Raw genomic sequence first — 15,198 nt, 5'->3', positions numbered from 1 at the left:
GAGTTTCACAGCTACATGATTGAACTGGAGTGGGGCAGATTGTTTTGGATTGGAGTGGGGCAGGTTGCTTTGGAGTGGTGGAGATTGTTTTGGATTGAAGTGGGGCGAATTGGAGTAAGGCAGATTGCTTTGGAGTAGCACAGATTGTTTTTGATTGGAGTGGGGCAAATAGGGTTGGGACTGACTGCTTTGGAGTGGTGCAGATTTTTTTTTTTGAGTGGGGTGAATTGTAGTGGGGCAGATTAGATTGGGGTGGGTTGGAGTTGACTATTGGGGTGGATTGGTGTGGGGTAAATTGGGTTGAATGTGGGGTGGATTGTAGTGGGGCAGATTTGAGTGGGGTGGATTCGGGTGTACTGCATGATTATGTGTTAAAACATCATTTCAGAGATTATACATATTGAAGAAACATTGTCACTTTGCATAACTCAAACAAGTTAATTGTCATCTTTTGAGAAGAGCGCCCATGAGCAACAACAAAACATGAGTGGAAAGTGAGAAAAGGGCAACTTGGCAAAATAAAAGGAAGTTAACTTTAAAAAATGAAACTTTGCAATTTTTTTGCCCCGTTGAGCATGTTTTTGCCACTCACAAGCCTTCTGTTTGTATGGCAGTAGAAGTTAAAAAGAACAAACTACTACCTCAATCATGTCGGGTGCAGCGGACGGGCACTAATTAAATCAAATCAATCAGTGCTTGATCCCTGCTCCACACACAGAAACGGAAATGGTGCTGTAAAGAAGAGTGCCACACAAAACAGCAAATGGTGAGCAACAGCCGGGCTCCAAACCGTTTACTGTACACCACAGAGTCTTGCAAGCAAGACACATGTGCTAGCGCATGCACTCGCAAGCTCGACCCTAAAAAGGATGATGATAACGGAGTTTGTGGCAAACTCTTTCATTGCAATCATATAACTGAAGAGGCTAACTCTGTCCACGAAGGTCTCTGCTCCCCTCACAATCTTTATCAACACCTGTTACCTATTGCGGATCCATATGATCACAGAACAAATTGTATCCTACCACAGCAAGAACAGAAAACATAAGCTATCAAATCAATAACAGCATAAAACAAACTATAAAAATGTGTGTCCTATGTGTCACACTTCCTCATCCAACACACTGCTATATTCTGCATTGCATAACCGTGCCATGGAGGTCATCAGGCATAACATGGAAATTCATCCTAGGCAAGCTAAAGATAAAAACAACACTTATCTAACCGTATCCACATTATGAAGTGTGCTACCCACATAGACATGCACGTCATGCTCCACATAAGGGTAGTACGTTCTAAACAGTGTCAAACAATACAACTGTTTCCGAATAGTTAATTCTGTCATTTGTGTGCCTTGGGCTGACGTTTACAGAGCAGTGCATACTGTCTTAGTAGCTGAGAGGACGATGTAGATGAAAAAGAATCAAGAACCCCTTTTATCTCTAGCTTAACTGAGTATTCTGGCTTTTGAAGAAGAATGTGAAAGAGTGTCAAACAGAAAAATGCTCAAGGCGAAAGGATGCCGGGGAGACACTATATATGCATTTTCCCATTTTATTGTGAGCATTGGCACCAAAGCATTATAACTTTATCCAGCACCACATTTAATTTGCTTAGTAAAAACTGTAATTAAAATAAACCACCCTAACTTACCTGTATGTTGTTTGACTCAGTTATAAGTCCAATCACCCATTTATGTGAGAATAATGTAGTCAAAAGTTTTTCACAGTTCTAGATGTGAGGCTGTCGTGTCTATTTTTTGTTATTTTGGTTAGCATTTACACAGCCAGGAGACCTTTTCAGAGCTCCAGTAATAATGAGATTAATAACATAGTCAGCTATGGTTCAACAAATAAAAAAATTAAAAAGCCCTGAAATTCACCATTTATGTCTCAGTAAGGTGAGTTCACTGCTGAAACAAGCAGTATGTGGAGGTCACAAGTTTAAATCCCACCTAGGGTGACCAACCGCCCTACAGACACAGACATCTATTGCCTGTTATTGTCCCAGTTATAGACACCTTTGGTTCATAATTAAAGGGCATTGTAGTGAGGTGTGGCAACATTGGTCTAGTAATTAAATGCTCAAGACCGTGAAGCAGAGTCGTCTGAGAGCCCAGCAGCACAGGTTTTTCTGGTCCTGGACCCACAGGCACAGTTTGGTCTTTGATCCTCTGCACTAAAGTCAGGCATCAATTATAAGTAGGGATCCTTTTTTATGGTATTTACTTTTTTAAACATTTCTGTCTGTATTTATCCATATTTATTGGTGTTCTGTGAATAAATGAAGGTGTGAAATGGTATATTTCCACATTTATTTAACTGATAAACGTGTGCTTATACTTTGATGCCTGTTGTGTTTCAGCAAATTAAGCAGACAGATTTAACATGACAATCCACCTGCAGATAAATATTAGCGTTATACTACAAATGCATTTTGGCAGATGTTGAAATGTAAGGAAATCTCATCTTGTTTTTATCTTTCCATGCCATCTATCTGCCCAGCGGTTGGCTTTGAACAGATGAAAACAGTATGGAAAGTCACTCAAAAGAAATAGATTTTTCTGTATGTTTCCATTTAAAAAAATTAAATTCAGACATTAAACACTTTGTTTTCTGTCTGTATTTATCTGTAAAAATCAGAAAAATTGAAAACAGGGAGCCTAATTATAAGTCTCTCTCACCATGCATGCAAGGTGAGATTCCTCAAACCTTTGCGCCAGTGCAAAATCATCGAAAGTGGCAAAGTCTTGATCAGTGCTTAATTTGTAAAGAAATGCCCAAAGCTCTGCTCAGAAGTATGCTGCTGGTGCTGTCAAAGTTCGGCACATTGAATACCAATGCTCCATAGTAAGAATTCACTTCATGCCTCTTTAATCCACTGCCAGACACTGCCTGCCCTTTATCTCACTCTTGCACGTTCCTGCGTTCTCCCTTTTGTGATGGGTTTTCCTCCTTTCTCTTCCTCTGTCTTCTCACTTTGCATGTTTTCTTTCTCTTGCTCTCTGTAACTGTCTGATGCGAAAAATAAGTGCTGGTCCCGAAAAAAAGAGTGCCGGTGGGCCCGACCGGCAACACCATCTCAAATTAAGCACTGGTCTTGATAAACTGTTTAGTATCTAGTTTAAATCGTGATTTTCATTGAAAAGTAGCCCTAAAGTAATGCAAAGGAGCACTGTGTGCTGCTTTGTGCTGCATTGCTTCATGGGAGGTGTTCCCTGTGTGGCATATGAACGTTCCCATGCCAACACTGAAGGTTTACAAGAGGTAGACAGGGCTATGTGCAAGAGGTAGACAGGGCTATATGCTAAAAATGGAAGCTTCCTGGAGGAAGGTAAGGCGTTTGAGAAAAGGTTTGTTTCTCAAAAGGGTTTTAACTTTGTTCAAAACTGATTGGTGTCTTTTGGTGCCTCTGCTGTTTATAAGAGGAATGATTACTGTGGTTTTTTTTTCTGGGATTGCTCATCAAATTGTTTTCTTTCCAAACCCATTCCAGAGCCTCGCCTTAATTCACAGACTTTTATTTTGCAATGCACAGCACACACTTCATTTTTGACAGCATCTGGGCTTCAGAGCTTCTGTGGCACTGCAAGCACTTTTATTGGGGATGATCCGCATTATACTCTATGGGCCTCATTTCCAGCAAAGTGGCACAGCACAGCCCTTCAGAAATGCAGGGATGTGCCCTATTTACAGCAATACGGCACCCCTGTGTTTTCCCTAGTGCTGGCACTAAAATAAGCTGCCTGGTGCTAACGCAGGCACCCTTGCACCATAGTGCATGTGTGCCTGCGTTGCAGGGAATGATTGTTTATGTGCAGGAAGGTGCCTCTTCCTGCACATAAGCAATCAATAGTGGCAGAATGCAGCACACATAGAAAAAGCAAAAACGAGGAGAAATAAAAGTATGTCTCCTCATTGCGCCATGCTAACGCCACCTCTGGAGTGATGTTAGTTTTTGGTGCTGACTCAGGTTTACGATTTCTCCTAAAGCTGGGGCAGCATCAAAATGCAATGGGTGCTGCGGTCGAATGCCCAGAGCAACCCCCATTGCACGGCCCTTCACACAAAGTGATGCGTGTAAAGGGGCCATATTTACAAGGCGGCGTTAAGCCACAAAAAGTGGCTTAATACCGCCTTGTAAATATGGAGCAGGGCATTGCACCACCCGAGTGTCACTAATAGTGATGCTCTGGTTGCACAAGGGCCTGTAAATGAGGCCCTATATTTAGTTTCTTGTACTACTTCACCACTCTCAGCTTGTCGGGACCTAAGCAAATGGCCTGAGTTTAAGCCATTATGCTATTGGCTGGTTCCCACAATGACAGTTGCAGAATGTGGTGGGATACTGAGTGGCATGTTTTAACATGGCAGCTATTATTGATATTCTCTGGAGAGGATACATAGTGTGCCACTGGGATGACTGACACTCCTTAATATTTTGGGCCTGATGTAGAGTTTGGTGGACTTGTTACTCCGTCACAAATGTGACGGATATCCAGTCTGCTTTAATATAATTCCCTTAGGATATAGTGGGATCGACATCCGTCATGTTTTTGACGAAGTAACCCCTCTGTCAAACTCTAAATCAGACCTTTGTTTCTGCCTTGCAGATTTTGATGAAGATCTCAGTTCTCAGTGTGCATTCATGTCCATGCCACATTTAACTCTCAAGTGCAGTATTCACAGACGTATTGGCCAAAGGCGTTTACAAATAACACACAGGTCTATGCAGATTGCTTAGCCAAGATCAAAATTTTAACTCTGCCTGAAAGGATGTGAGATACAAGAATCCAAAAACATGTTGACATAATAATCCTAGATATATTATTGAGCAAAACCAAGAAAAGAGTCAAAGTAGAAGAGTTCAGCTACAGAAGACAACTTGTTTAAGGTTCAATGATGGGGCTTAAAATAAGTTTCGACTATGAAGGTTTGTTGTAGTCTATAAGATGTTACAAATGTTATAATTTTCTTCTAAGTGTATTTATGGCTGTTTGTAACCACATCTTCCACTATTTACATTTATCTTGAACATGTTGGTAACTAATGTTGATATTTCTGTTATTATTGCCTGGGATACATAAGTAGACAGTTGGACAAATGGATGGATAGATAGATATGTGGGTGTATGGATAGATGGATAGATTAATGGATGGAGTGTGTGAACATGAATGGAGTGTAGGTGATTGAATGGATGGATCTGTCTGGATGTGTTGATCTCGGTGTGTTCATGGATGATAGATAGATGGGTTGACAGACAGATGGATGGATCTGGGTGGGCACATGTATGGATTGATATCAACAATCTCTTGATATGTAGTGTCTACATTTTGCGCACTTCATTATTAAACTCTCTGGTGAGCCTCAGTGTTATATCAGCTGCAGCTTGTTGTATTAGCTAGGGTGACAGGGTTCTTGCTAGGACTTTGATATAAAGAAGATGTTGCAACCCTGATTGATACTAAGAAAGTTTGTGAGAAACAACAGAGGTAGCCATAAGGCCTTGGAGGCCTTCGCAGTCAGTGTGTTCTCTAGGCTTTTTGTAATACAATCCAAGTAAGCATCTGGCAAGTCTTGGTACCTCTCAGTGGTAAGGTAATGTTACAATGCTACACATCATTAAAGGTGTTGTTTACCTAGTGATACAAAAGCCATATAGGCCACTTTCTTTCCTTGTAAAGAGCTCCTGTACCTGGCTCAGCAATCGTCTTTGGTGCATCAAATAAGAAGGTAGACTTTAGTTAAGGCCGATGCAGCAGTTCCTAGGGAAAGATTACATTTGGAAACAGCATTTCACCCTTTTTTGAATGTGTGATTAGAGGAGAGGTTATCCCCCTACAAAGCCAATTCGGTAGAGGAAAATACCAAAAGGGTAAACAATTGTAACTTGTGGACAGCTAGGAGAGCCCTATGTCTCCTTCCTCTGCGCAAGAAACATTACAGTAGCTAGATGGGGATCAATATATCATAGCCCTGAAGAAAGCTGGCTACCCACATGGGTGAGTGAGGTGGCTGAAACATGTCAGCAGAAAAATAATGGAATTATGAAACATTGTGTTTCAGGAAACGTCCACAAACTGTTATTTAACCATGCCCAGGATACCCTCAGAATGAAAGAGGAATCTTTGAGATTTACCTTGTGATATTTTTAGACTAATTGGATCCCTGTTTCAATCAAGATATTTGAATGCTATTACAAACGCTTTACAAAGGTTGAGTCCATCTGTGTGTATGATCCTCTTCAGGTGAAGAGAAGGCAAAATAATGAAGCATGCTACTATGAAAATGTCAGTGAGGTTTCTCCTCCAAGTACATTTCGATATCTCAGATGTCCAACAGGTCTAACACAAAGCAGAACCTCTGTATGAAAACCCATGCACCAATTGTTGTTTAGTTAAGACCCATGTTGGCTTTTAACAGTAGAAATCATTTTGAATATCTTCAAATGGAAGGTTTACATCTCGGCATAGTGTTAAAAATGTTACGTCCTGTGGCAAAATTAGATTCTGAGCCCATATTATGTAACTGGCGCACTGTATCTCTTTGCGCCACAGCACACCTTTAAACAAGTGTGCTGGGCTGAAACGGATAGTGTGGCCTATTACTATCAATGCACTGCCTACGGACAGCTGTGACCCCACACCTGCTGTGGGTGCAGCGTTTTAGTGAAAGCTGGAGCGACTGCTTGAAGCAGCACTTGGTCTTTCACTGTTCAGGTGGCAGCTTCCTGCACTTCGAAGGAGTGGCATAGAGCCTCCTGAAGGCGGGTGCAAAGAATGATCTCTATAGCACCTTCTAGAGGAGCACCCTTGAGAGGTGCACTGAGGGTGCGCTACCCCTTTGTGGCACACAGTCAGTGTGCCTTCTGATAGCCTATTTGCTGCTGCGCATCATCCTTAATATGGCACCTCTTTTCCTCATTTGCATGGGGACAAACCCTCTTGCAAATGAGGTTATGCCCTTGTGTGCTAGCTCCAGCACTATAAGTGCGTCTGTGCTGTCTGTATAGCGGGGGGGGGGGGTCACAAAAGTATCTGCACCCCCGTAATGCAACAGTATCCCAGAAGTGCATAAAACGAGTTCACACGACCACTGCACCTCAGGAAAACTGTTTGTAATAAGGCCAGTGGGAGCCACTGTAACTCCCTTTAATGTCTTTTTTAGATAGGGATGCCTCATACTCACCAATTACATGGACTGACTGTACATGGAGCCCAACGTCCACTGTTTCATGGGATTAGTTCACTGTGCTCTGTGTTTTGGTGTACTGTGCTTTTCAAGGGCGTACACAGTGCAGTGGGCAGTTGTGCATTATGCAGAGGGTAATTGCTCACTGTGCTTGATGTGTTGGAGCTTTGTTTGACCTCTCCATGGTATGATCAATCAGGAGTTCATCTATCGGGTTTTCAATTACATGGATTGACTGTAAACGGAGCCCAATGCCCAGTGTTTCATGGGATTAGTGCACTGTGCTGTGTGTTTTGGTGTACTGTGCCTTTCATGGGCATACACCGTGCAGTGGGTAATTGTGCATTGTGCAGTGGGTAATTGCTCACTGTGCTTGATATGGTGGTGCATTGTTTCACCTATCCCTAGTATCATTAATCAGGAGTTCATCTATGGAATTTGAATATTCTTGCATGAACTCCTTTTTCATCTCTCAATTATGTTCTTAGGTTTGTCATATAATGGTTCGTGAACCATTCATCGCAAAAAATGTTGTATGAGATGAATGGCTCAGGAAACTTCAGCCACTGACGTGCGATACTGCCAAACACAACTTTGATCTGGCCACAGGAGTAATTTTTAAATGTAAAATAGTAAAATATTGCTTGAGGCCTTCTTACCTTCTTACTTCTTACTGCACTATATACACAAAACAATCATATTTTGTTTTGCACTACAGAAGTTGTTTTTATTTCTTTTCTCAGAACCCAAGTGCAAGTGTCAAATGTATGGGCATGGCTGGCTGGCTTTTCTACTAGTTCAAAGCCTCAAGGCAACCATTTGAAACCTTTGTTGGCTGGTGGAGGCAATGGTAGAGCAAACAGCACAGAATGGAGGTTAGCTGAAACTATACAATTTCCATTGAAACAATTACAGCAAAAAACACAATATACTATTTGAGTGTGCAAAAATTGCATAATTTTATTTTTCGTAGTTACAGGAAATCTCAGAAACATTACGCAGAGTTACTTGTAAGGACACTTTTTGACACAATAATACATTGTGTGATAAAAAAATTAGAGCACAATTGCTCAATCAACAGTTACTCCCATTCTGGTTGTTTGCATTGTTTTCTCACTCCTGCGCTATAGTTTTTCTGCAAACAGAAGTGACATTATTTGTAATGTGAAATTCCGAAACTTACGCTGGTGTAATTGAAATTTTGTCCAGCCCACACTATCTCCCTCACATTTGCACTAACCTCTCTACATTTCTATTCCTAACTGTGCACAGTAGTAATCGTACTGCACCTGAAAATCCACGTTCATCAGCAAACTATTGCTTCTTGCACTATCATTCTCTGTAAAGGGGCAGAATCATGTGATAACTGTCCCTTATGTTGGCTGACAAATTTAGGTTAGCATGTATATGGTTTCTAGTTTTTTAATCTTTAACTAAGCCCAGTTACAAATGAATGTCCGTTAAATACTGCTGTGCACTATGCAAACCAAAGAACATGAACCTACTTTGCCTTGTACTTGTGTCAGCAGACTATTTAGTTATTTTTTATTAGAGCTTGACCTACTCAAATGTGTCCAGAAAATTAACCCTTTTTATGAATTTTGATTCTGTGCCCTGAATTTGTATAGTTACTGCCCAAAATCTGCCTCTGTGCCAGGTGACCCCCTGATCCCGGCAAGGCCAAGTCAGTCTTTCAGCCCTCTGAGGTTGGTAAATTGAGAACTGTTAAATTAGGTACCAGTAACAGCTTCAATTTACAGCTCCTACCAGTGGTAGGTGTATGATATGAAGTGCAATATAAAAATAAATTAGCATCATTATGTGTAACTAGCAGATCACTACCAGTAAGCTCTAATCTTATCCCTGGGATTCATTCAGAGCAGTGCACCCCTCCATCTCTCACTGCCTCCATCAGTGACCACAAACAGTCAGCACTTGAGGCCAATAGTAGGAACGGGGAAATGATAAATCAGCAGATGAATACTTTATATATTGTAATCAACACTTTTCACCCATTAGTAAGATAAGATTTGTAACAATGCACTGTCTATCGATGCTGAACTTGTTTCCTATTTGACTCTTTCTGCCACTGGAAAGTAATACACTGGAATTAATATATTGGGTTTCCTATGATTGGCAATGTGTCTATCACTTTAAAAAAACTCTTAATATCATGCACATAATCATACATATATTTCATGTATAACATAATCTTGACACAAGAATTCTTCTTTCCCATCATGGCATCGAACCTGAGTTTATATGCAACAATTACCAAAGTATTTAGTAATGTTCAAATAGTTCAGGTGTCCTTTTCTCAACACAGCGTATTTTCAGAATACTTTTCTTTAGTCCTAAAGATACTGTAATAAACTCTCAAAAGAGCAACTGTTCTTTGCAAAGTAGCAAGGTCCCGGTTATAACAATTTTATCGGATCACTGCCTAGCAAGGTCGCTGTGAAACAAAAGAAAAGTTATACCCAATCATGCAAGGTGACTGCTGCTATATCCAAACAATGTGAGAGTTCAGAGATGACTGGGAAATGTAGTTCAGCATCAGAGCACCGTCACATAGTACTTCTTCACACACATGAAGTCTCATTATAGACAGCATCAACCCTTGTCAACACACCTAAACATTTCTTCTTTGAACTGGACTTTGCATGACCCGATTTGGACTATTATACCGATGTGTCTGCTGGACTGTAAGTGGTAAGCCGTCTCTCCTGACATTCCTCCTGGCAGTCACTGCTTCCAGTTCTTATGAAAGAGTTCAATGAGTTAATCTACCAACTGCAGAAACCCATCTCTCTGTGCTTAATTTGTGCTTGTTGTTTCCGGTGCTGAGCATCGGCACTTATTTTGGAGGGCCGGCACTTATTCATCTGCCCCAAGCATTTACTGCACATATGGGCAAGGTGGAGGAAGAGAAAAATGAAAAAGCGTCACAATGGGAGAAAGCAGAAACAGCAAAAGTGAGCTGAAGGGGCAGGGAGTGGCCTTAAATGGATTCAAGAGGTCCGAGATGGCTTCAGGATTACACTACCTCAGTATTATGTATTCCCACATTTAATTGCAGCAGCCGTGTGTTTAAGAGGAGGGCTTTGAGCACCGGCACTTTTTATTTACAAATTAAGCACTGCCATCTCTATTCTGCAGGGCACCTGTTCCAATCCTTGGTAAGGAGCCTGATGTCCATGCAGGCACACATTTGCAGGGAAATTGAAAAGACAACCACACTTGGTGACACCCAAGACACAGGACTATTCCATTGAGTTGTTCATGTCAATTAAGTTCACTTTGACCAGATATTCCATGTGAAATCATATGCCCATGTTTGGTTGCAACTTAAAACGTCATGCTGTAGAACTGATATAGTCTAATAAGTATCTTGTAGTTTGCTTATGTTCTGAAAAATTCACAGAAAAGTGGCCAGGAGTCAAGGGATGGAGATTGGTATGGCCATACTGAGGATGCAGACTAGTTAAAGATGTGTGGTAAAACTGAGAAACAATGTCACATTTGTTATCAGTGTCAGGGAATGTTGTGGCGATTGCATTATGTAGCCACATTTAAGAAGATTTTCGATAGGAAAAGCAGTTTTTGTTTTCCTAATAACTATGGTGCTGTTTGATGAACCTTCATGAAGCATTCTAAGAAAAAAACATCATCCCCCTCAGCTCCTTCATGGAAAGTTTCGCTCTGGCCCAGGGATCAAGAAAAAAAGGGGTAAAATGTTTATTTTCCCCTGTTAATTCCCTTAGGAAACTTTGCTCTCCAATGAAGAAATAACATCAGAATGAAATTACACTAAATTTGGTATAAAGTTGGAACATTGCTCAGAAAGTGCGCTTTTTATGATTTTTTGTAACTCCTTTCAGCTGTTTTTGAGCAATTTGCATTCAAGGAGGTGCTCTGTTTGGGGTATAAAGGATCAAAAAAGTTAGGTATATCTGAACAGTTGGTCAGCAGGAGTCCCATGGCTCCAAAAATTAATAAACTAGGGACTTCTGCTTAACACGGAAAGGGTGCAATTACAAATTGCACATAATGTGTAAAATTACATCCTTATCATTTTAAGCATTCCTCATTTGGCACTGGTAACTTTGATGTTGCCCAAGTACAGGCATTAAACATTGAATAGTGCTCAGTACCCATTTCAAAATGGTACTGAATATTCTAAATACACCCCTGACTACTGAATATGTTATTTGTTTTAGGTACACCCCTGACGAGTGATTATGTTATTTGTTTCACATGCATATGCACAACCTTTATCCTCTTATGATTTTCACTCTTTAATTTTTTATCAAGTAACTCTCACACCCTTGATATTGGTCACACTAACAGGGCAGCTGCAAATAATTGTTGTCTACCAGTTCACTAAAGATGATGGATAGTGTCTGTTTGACACTATATGCATCAATGTTTATATAACATTTCCCGATTCACTTTTTTCTGAGCTTATTTTTGAGCAGCTGTCATTAGTATTCACTTTGCTTACAGGATTTATTTTGCATCACAAAGGAGGTAAATATTATACCAAGCCCTTCCTCTTTCCTTCTAACCTTGAGCTTTGTTTGGTGCTCTAGTCAGTAGCAAGTAGTGAAATCTGTTGACTTAAAGAATGTATTTGTGTGTTCAGATAACCACCACAGACTGAGCAGCACCCTCATCTACTTTCCTCCTGAACCACGCACCAACTTCGGCAGCACCATTGCTGACTTTGTCACCCTATTGATCCTCAACTCCAGCATCTTCATCCTCCTCAGCAACCTCAGCTACCAGCTGGAGGATCTCACCCATCCCACCATGACCAATCACTTCGAGGACCTGTCAAACCTCAGACTTACCCAGAGAGTGGAAGTCCCCACACATGCTGCCGGACACTTACTGGACTTTATCTTCATCTTCATCAGCTTCAGCAACATCACAGTAGACAAGCCAAAACTGATCACATGGTCCAACCAAACCCTCATCATCTAGAGCATACCCATTCCAAACCGCCGCAGAAACACCATCACCAAATCTTCATGATGGAACAAGATTGCAGAAGTGTCCTGGTCTTCTGAACTCCTACACCACCAGCCCTGACACAACAACGACTTTCCCAAACCCATCTCCAACTTTAAGGCCTGGGCAACTGCCTGTGCAGATACCTTGGCTCCTTTCAGAGTCAATAAGGCCATGTGAACCAGATCACAAGCAGGCTGGCTCATGGAAGAGCTCAGGCTCATAAAGCGACACTGCAAACAACTGGAATGCAGATGGAGACAAAGTCAGAACTACAATGACAAGAGCATCCACAAACCCGCCTCAACGCTACCATCAGCAAATCAGAACTGTCAAACGTTCTGCACTCACTGCTTCAAATGCAGCTCAAACAGCTATGACAAATGTTTGCCATAGTGAAAGACTTCCCTCTCCTGCCACAAGCTCCACCAGAGTAACACCCTCTCAGCACTTCTTCTCCCAACTGCCCCTATTCTTCAGCAAAAAGATCACCAGCTTCTATGAAAACGTGGAAGACAAACTGGAAACTTCCACCTTTGCAGCCCTTCTGCCCAGATATACCAACACATAGAGGAGCACCCTGACTACCTGGTCCACCATCACTACTCAAGAAGCTGTAACATGCAGTTCATACACTCCAGAGCACCCTCTGACCCCAGCCCTCACCAAGTCTTCAACAAAGGACTGGACCTCATCAACACAGCCCTCACCCCAATCCTAAATGATTCAAACATCACAGCCACCTACCCAGATGCCTGGAAGCACACCACAGAACTCCCACTCTTCAATAAACCCTCAGCAGACCCGACGACGCTAGCCAACTACCGAACTATATCCCTGCTCCCCTGCACGGCAAAGGTCATGTAAAAGTTGAAAAACAAACACCTCCCTGACAGCCATCTCCCGGACACCACTCATTCCGGATTCAGGGCCAACCACAGAACAGAGCCCAGTCTGATCATCACCACAGATGACATCCAGATGATCATGGACAGAGGTGACACCATGGCCCTCATCTTACTGGATCTTTCTGTAGCCTTTGTCTCCAGCTTGCATGACTGCACAAAGATGGCGTTCATGGTACTGCACTTTGCTGGGTTTGAGCCTTCCTGACAGCCACAAACACCCTAATCTATGGAGTTTCTCATGCAGCCCCTCTAGTCAATGCCTACATTACCCAACTCACCAGCATCATCGACACCCATGAAGTCAACATCATATCCTATGCTGATGAAACCCAGTTTATACTCCCACTCACTGACAAAATGCCAAAGACCAGGACCAATTTCTCCTCCTGCATGATCATAGTCGCCAGATGAATGAAAACCAACTGCCCGAAGCTCAACAGAGACAAGGCAGAAATAGTAATCTTTGGCCAAGAAACATCACTTTGGGACTCCACCTGCCAAACTTAGACAACCCACATTGGAAATTGACGCATCACCTTGCTGCATATAAAGAAACAACCCATTGTCTGTGCCGCACCGGAAAACCAGATGAATCGTCTTATTGTTAAACGCATCTCCTCCTGTGTGTCCCCATGCACCGTTATTTTTGACACATCCTGGGTACTGTGTGTTACAAGGATATTACTACTGATTCTTGAGGAGTGAGACTCATTTAAACCTTCAAAAAGTGATATTGCGACTTGTACATATTGGAGTTTTTTTGTTTTGATCTTATTATGTTTAGATAAATATTATCTATTTTTCTAAACTGCTGTGGAGTACTTTTTGTGGTGTTTTCACTGTGTTACTGTATAAGTTATTTCACAAATACTTTACACATTGCCTTCTAAGTTAAGCCTGCTTGCTGTGTGCCCAGCTACCAGAGGGTGAGCACAGAATAATTTGGATTGTGTTGTGACTTACCCTGATTAGGATTTTGGTCGCTACTTGGACAAGGGTGTATACCTCTGCCAACTAGAGACCCAATTTCTAACAAGAACACAAGCAGCCCCTGATGGTTTATGGCTATTGAGGCCTTGTCAAAGAGACATAGCTTGATTCCTCTGGGACAGTGAGTATGGTATCCTCCTGTAGGCATACCCATCACACTTAGGGCATCTTGCTGAAGAAAACAAAAAGCTGATGGGTGAAAAGCTTGAGTTAATCTCAGACACTCGTAATTATCCAGGGCTGCTTTCTGGTCCATATTTTATTGCTGCTTTGCTGCTCCAAATAGAGACCAGCAATATGCATGGTCTCCCTTGGTCTTCCTCCAATAGGAGCAGATCAACCCAAACTGAACAGCCAGTCGGTCTTCTAAATCAGTAGTAAAGACATCAGTGATCATGATAGAGAGATGTTGGGTGGGAACTATGTCTGACATAATCCTCTGCCAAATTCAAAATCGTCAGTAGTCAAATCAGCTTGACACAAATAAGATAAAAATGTACATTGGTATCCATAGAGAGAAGAAGAAATGTATCAGATGATCCACTGGGAGACAGATACGTTGTGAAAATGGACAGACAAGGAGATGTTTACAATGCTGGAAAGCAAGACAGACACACTGATAGGCAGACATGTTAGAGATAGGCAGTCAAAAATACTGACAGGATCTCTAACACATACACGGATAATAGACATGTTGACAGATATACTAACCCTCACAATAACAGGTAGACGTATGCAACAAAAAAAAGAAATAAACCAATACACTAACATACATATCCAGATACTGACAGAAGGTCACACTAAGAGACATAAATATTCAAAGACACACTGATTGATATACAGGCAAGCACTATAACGGGAAAACAATCTAAAAGACAGACAAAATGGTAGTTATAAAGAAGCCACTGAAAACAGATAGACACACACTGATAAATACAGCCAGGCATGCTATAGACAAACTGACACAGGGATCGACAGACAGACACATTTTGATAGATATGCAGCTGCTCTGGGGCTGATTCACAAAGGTAAACGTACACTTTGTGTAGGTTTGCGTTTGTTTTGGGATTCACAAAACTGCATTTTAATAGTAAGTT

Source organism: Pleurodeles waltl, chromosome 6 (genome assembly GCF_031143425.1).
Source record: "Pleurodeles waltl isolate 20211129_DDA chromosome 6, aPleWal1.hap1.20221129, whole genome shotgun sequence".
NCBI classification, from domain to species: Eukaryota; Metazoa; Chordata; class Amphibia; order Caudata; family Salamandridae; genus Pleurodeles; species Pleurodeles waltl.
This window is presented reverse-complemented; position numbering follows the sequence as displayed.